The sequence below is a fragment of the Onychostoma macrolepis genome, chromosome 03, assembly GCF_012432095.1.
Source record: "Onychostoma macrolepis isolate SWU-2019 chromosome 03, ASM1243209v1, whole genome shotgun sequence".
Taxonomy (NCBI): domain Eukaryota; kingdom Metazoa; phylum Chordata; class Actinopteri; order Cypriniformes; family Cyprinidae; genus Onychostoma; species Onychostoma macrolepis.
The window spans coordinates 54,486,832-54,493,146 of record NC_081157.1 but is presented as its reverse complement, the minus strand read 5'-3'; positions in this window follow the sequence as shown (position 1 = coordinate 54,493,146).

Genomic DNA, 6,315 nt, shown 5'->3' with positions numbered 1-6,315 from the left:
ATACCACTTTTTAAATCTGAAGATGATAAAATGTCTTGTAATTACAGACCTATTAGTCTTCTTCCAGTTTTGTCTAAAGTCCTGGAGAAGATTGTCTCAGAACAACTGATGCAATACCTTGAGACAAACAATTATCTGAGTCCTCTGAAATTTGGATTAAGGTATAACCATTCTACAGAATCCGCTACTTGTTTATTAACCGAAAATATTAAACAATCACTTGACAAGGGAAATGTAGTTGGTGTAGTATTTCTAGATCTAATAAAGGCATTTGATACAGTAAATCACAACACCTTAATTTCAAAATTACCTAAATTCAGTTTATCTAAATTGTCATTGTCCTGATTTGAATCATATTTCAAAGGCCGTGAGCAGTGTGTTATAATTAATAACGTGAGATCCGCTTTTCTCAAAATTGAAACAGGGATCCCTCAGAGCACTGTCTTGGGACCCATACTCTTCAGCCTCTATATTAATGATTTGCCAGACGTATGTCCAGATGTGGGTATACAGATGTATGCAGATGACACAGTGGTGTATGCATCTGGTAATACCTGTACTTCTGTGGCTGACAAACTAAATACCAGTTTAGACAAAATATAATTTTGGCTGTCCTCATCTTGTTTAACTTTAAACACTAAAAAAAAAACCCTGTCTGCTTTTCTATTAAAAAAAAAACTACCTTTAACACAGCTTTTGAATGTACAAATTAATTGGGAGCATATTGAACAAGTACCTGAAGTGAAGTATCTGGGCATAATTATAGACTATCAGTTGAATTTTAAAAGTCACATCAAGAAAATCTGTAAAACCATTAAGGCCAACTTGGGTTGTTTTATGATGATAAGAAACTGCTTGACTCTTGACTGTGCTTTTATTTTGATAAATTCTAAGATTCTTTCACACATATCGTATGGTTTAACCACATGGTCCCAAGCTCACCAGTCATCAGTTAAGACCATAGAGTGTCTTTATAACCGAGCCTGGAAAGTCCTGGATAAGAAGAGAATAAGGCACCATCACTGCCAAATTCTAAGCAAATATGCCTGCCTCCACTGCACGGTGGAGGCAGGCTAATCCTACTAATCTACGGCCTGTTCCTCTGTCATCTACTACTTTACTCTCTATTCCAATTGGTTTCTGGAACTGCCAGTCTGCTGTAAACAAAGCGGACTTTATTCCTTCTATTGCTACTCACTCCGGTCTCAGCCTCATGGCCCTTACTGAGACTTGGATCAAACCTCAGGACACTGCCACTCCTGCAGCTCTCTCCACTAATTTCACTTTTTCCCACACCTCTTGCACAATTGGGAGGGGTGGAGGTAAGGGTCTCCTTATTTCAAATGATTGGAAATTTGATCTTCTACCATCTCTTACAGGCAACAATTCATTTGAATCTCATGCTATTACTATTACCCACCCTGTTAAAATCCACGTTGTAGTTGTGTATCGTCCCCCAGGTCAACTGGGAAACTTCTTGGAGGAGTTGGATGTATTGCTCTCAAACTTCCCTGAAGATGGTACTCCTCTGGTACTGCTTGGTGACTTCAACATCCACCTAGAAAAACCCCAGGCTGCTGACTTCAACACTCTTCTCACTTCATTTGACCTCAAGCGAGTATCTACTATGGCTACTCACAAATCAGGTAACCAACTGGACCTCATCTACACACACTACTGCTCCACTGACAACACATTAATTACTCCACTGCACATCTCAGACCACTTCCTCATCACTTCTAACCTCACACTAACTCCTGACATAGCACACACTCCCCCACAGGTCACCTTTCGCCGTAACCTATGCTCGCTCTCTCCCTCTTGCCTTTCCTCAATGGTTTCATCTGCACTTCCTTCACCCTCCCAGTTTTCAGCATTGGACACAGACAGTGCTACTGACACTCTTTGCTCCACTCTAACATTTTGCCTGGACAACTTTTGCCCCCTTTCATCCAGACCAGCACGCACTACCCGCTCTGCTCCCTGGCTGTCTGATGTTCTCCGTGAACATCGCACTAAACTAAGGGCTGCAGAGAGGAAGTGGCACAAATCTAAAAACTCTACTGACCTTAGTGCGTATCATTCACTCCTCTCTTCCTTCTCTGCAAATATCTCCATTGCTAAAATGACATACTACCACAACAAAATCAACAACTGTTCAGACTCTCGCACGCTTTTCAAAACTTTCTCTTCTCTTCTCTGTCCTCCTCCTCCTCCCCCTCCTCCTTCATCAACTCTTACAGCTGATGACTTTGCAATTTTCTTTACAAATAAAACAAGAACCATCAGTGACCAATTCCTCTCACCACAAACTGATAACTTCTTACCGACAAATACACACTCTCTCATCTCCTTCTCTCCTCTCTCGGAGGCGGAGGTCTCCAAACTCATCCTTTCCAATCATCCCACTACCTGTCCGCTAGATCCTATCCCCACTCACCTCCTTCAGGCCATTTCTTCTTCAGTCATACCTGCGCTTACTCACATTATCAACACCTCTCTTCACTCTGGTACATTTCCCACAGCATTTAAGCAGGCTCGGGTAACCCCACTGCTTAAAAAACCCTCTCTAAATCCAGCACTCTTAGAACACTACAGACCGGTATCCCTTCATCCATTCGTTGCAAAGACACTTGTGCGAGTTGTGTTCAACCAACTCTCTTTGTTTCTTGCACAGATCAATCTTCTGGACGACAACCAATCTGGCTTCAGAAGCGGCCACTCTACTGAGACTGCCCTACTCTCGGTTACAGAAGCCCTGAGACTGGCAAGAGCGGCTTCCAAATCCTCTGTACTCATCTTACTGGATCTGTCTGCTGCTTTTGACACAGTTAACCATCAGATCCTCCTGTCCACTCTCAGAAAGATGGGCATCTCAGGAACTGCCCTCCTGTGGTTCAAATCTTACCTCTCAGATAGGTCCTTTAGGGTGTTTGGAGGGGTGAGGTTTCAAAGTCACAACTTCTGGCTACTGGGGTTCCTCAAGGCTCAGTGCTTGGACCACTTCTCTTCTCCATCTACATGTCGTCATTAGGATCGGTCATTCAGAAGCATGGCTTTTCTTATCACTGCTGTGCTGATGACACTCAACTCTACCTCTCATTCCTACCAGATGATCCGACGGTAGCTGCTCGCATTGCAGCTTGTCTGAGTGACATCTCTAGCTGGATGAAAGACCATCACCTTCAGCTCAACCTTGCCAAGACAGAACTGCTCGTGGTTTCAGCCAACCCATCACTCCACCACAACTTCTCTATACAGCTGGGTTCATCAACCATAACTCCTTCCAGGACAGCCAGGAACCTTGGAGTTGTGATCGATGATCAGTTGAGCTTCACAGACCATATTGCTACAACAGCCCGGTCCTGCAGATTTGCCTTATACAACATTAGGAAGATTAGACCCTTCCTGTCGGAGCAAGCTGCACAACTTCTTGTCCAAGCTCTTGTTCTGTCCAGACTGGACTATTGTAACGCGCTCATGGCAGGCCTTCCCGCAACTATTATCAAGCTTCTACAACTGATCCAGAATGCAGCAGCCAGAGTGGTCTTTAATGAACCGAGGAAAGCTCACGTTACCCCTCTCTTCATCAGGTTGCACTGGCTACCAATAGCTGCTCGCATCAAATTCAAGGTACTGATGTTTGCCTACAAGACGACAACTAGCACTGCACCGATATATCTAAACTCACTAGTTCAAACTTATGCACCCTCCAGAAGCTTGCGTTCTGCAAGTGAACGACGCCTTGTGGTGCCATCACAAAGAGGTACCAAATCTCTCTCACAGACCTTTTCCTGGACTGTGCCCATCTGGTGGAATGACCTCCCGATCTCAATTCGTAAAGCTGAGTCTTTAGCCATTTTCAAAAATCATCTAAAGACACATCTTTTTCGCCAGCACCTGATCAACTAATACTAACACTAACACTTACCTACTATGTCTGTCTGTCTTTAAAAAAAAAAAAAAAAAAAACTAGCTACGTCTACTGTGCTGGACTAACTGAGCCTTGTCATGGCACTTGTATACTGCTGCACTCTCGATGGTCTGATTGCTTCTATTGTTCTCATTTGTATGTCGCTTTGGATAAAAGCGTCTGCTAAATGATTAAATGTAAATGTAAATGTAAATATAATATTTTAAGTTTTGCTAATTTTATCTCCCTGCATTTTGTAAAATTGGTCTTATTGCCTAAATAACCCTAAACCTTTGCAAAACAATAACAAGACAGCAAAGTGGTACCAGATCCATCACCTGATCAGCGTTAAAAGTTGCAATATAAGCAATTGTAGTATCCCTTTCTGTAGAACATCATTTGCTCAAACTGCATTTTCAATAAAAGGGGCAAAATTATGGAACTCTCTGCCAGACCACTTGAAATGCATCCCATTATTAGCCATTTTCAAAAAAACAAAAACAAATTGCGGCTAATTCAGGAATAATATTGCTCTCATATTTAGTTTTTACACTGTGCTTTCTCTGTATATTTGCTTTGCTTTTTTTTAATTTCATTTCATTTCTATCTTATGTTTAACAATGTTAATCTGTATTTGTATTTTATTATTTTTTTTAACCAAAAGCCCTACAGGGACAAGTGTTGTAAATTAGCTTCAGCTAAAAACATGATGTATGATGCATACATCAGATGACTGTTTCAGTTTATCTATGTTTTTTTGTATCTGTCCCTATCTAAATAAACAAAATAAAATAAAATATTTTGCTGGTGAAACTTTTCCATATTTTCCAGAAAGTTGCACCAGGTCAGGAAAAAACACACATAAGTTGCATCGGTGTATAAGTCACATTTTAATATCACTTTCAGAATTAAATGTAAACACTCATAAATAAATTGAATGTTAAGAAACTTAAACATTAGGCTATACTATGAACATGTACTTTACTTTCCCTCACTCCAAATTGTTTATATATTATACATACACAAATCATCTATATAGGGCTCTTAACACTGGATTTCTAAGCCTGCTGCCACGGTGCACACAGCAGGGAGGAACAAGAAGACGAGGATAACTCAAAATAACAGTCTTTAATAAATCCAAGACAAGATAAGGCTAGGACACGCTGGAACACGTGTAACGAGTAGACCAGACCAAAACAAACTGAACAGGCAGGAACTAAATACACATGACAATAACAGATAATTACACACACCTGAACTGAATAAACTAATAATCACACTGAACAAGGACAGGAACATGACCAAATAAGGACACAAGAGGGTGGGGAACACAAGACACACGACAGATAAACGTATAGCCTCATCATTTTCACAAACACACGCCGTAAAATAAAAAGATATAAAATAACATGAAAATATCCCTTACGAAAATTAACCGTGGTTACAACCAAAAAAACATGGTTATTATAGGTAAACCGTGGTAAAAACAAATTAAACATGTTTTGCTACACTAACCATAGTTTAACCATGGTATTTGAAGTAAAACTGTGGTTATAGGCTACAACTGGTAATAAAAACGCCCAAAAAACACGGTTAGCCTACTATAGCCTACATTTACTATAGTAATACCATTGTTAATTTTCGTAAGGGATTGTATATAATAATATGAAATAAATGTTTTTAAGCTAAGACGCTTTGGGAACGATATACCAAACACGCCAAGCTAAAAACGCTGCCCTATCTGGCCCGATACGAACCAGACAGTTTACACGGCTGGCTCAAGCAGATAAAACCTGGGAACCTGGAGCCGTGTCAAGATCCAAATTATAGAACCTGATAAAAGTGTGCGGAGAGGACCATCCTGCCGCTACACAAATATCCTCTAGGGGAACCCCTCTAAAAAGAGCTTGAGAGGAAGCCACGCTCCTAGTAGAATGCGCCCGAATGCTGAGAGGTGAAGAAAGACCACGCACCTCATAAGCCAGCGAAATAGCGTCCCTCACCCAGTGAGAAATTCTATGCTTCGACGTGGCAAGCCCACGGCAGCCAGCACCGAAACATACCAACAACTGAGGAGATTTCCTCCAATGGCTGGAACGGTCCACATACTGTAGATCTTCAAAGCTCGGACAGGGCAGAGCAAGTGAAGCCTTTCATCCTCGTCTGAAGAAAAAGGAGGAGGATGGAAAGAGTGAAGTCTAACCACCTGAGAGCGAAACGATGCGGATAAAACCTTAGGAACATAGCCAGGCCTAGGCCGTAATGTCACCTTGACCAGACCCGGGGCGAAATCCATACACATCTCGCTTACAGAGAGAGCTTGCAAGTCCCCAACTCTTTTCAAAGACGTAAGTGCCAACAAAAGAGTAACCTTGAGAGTCAGAATCCGTTCTGGAGCTGCC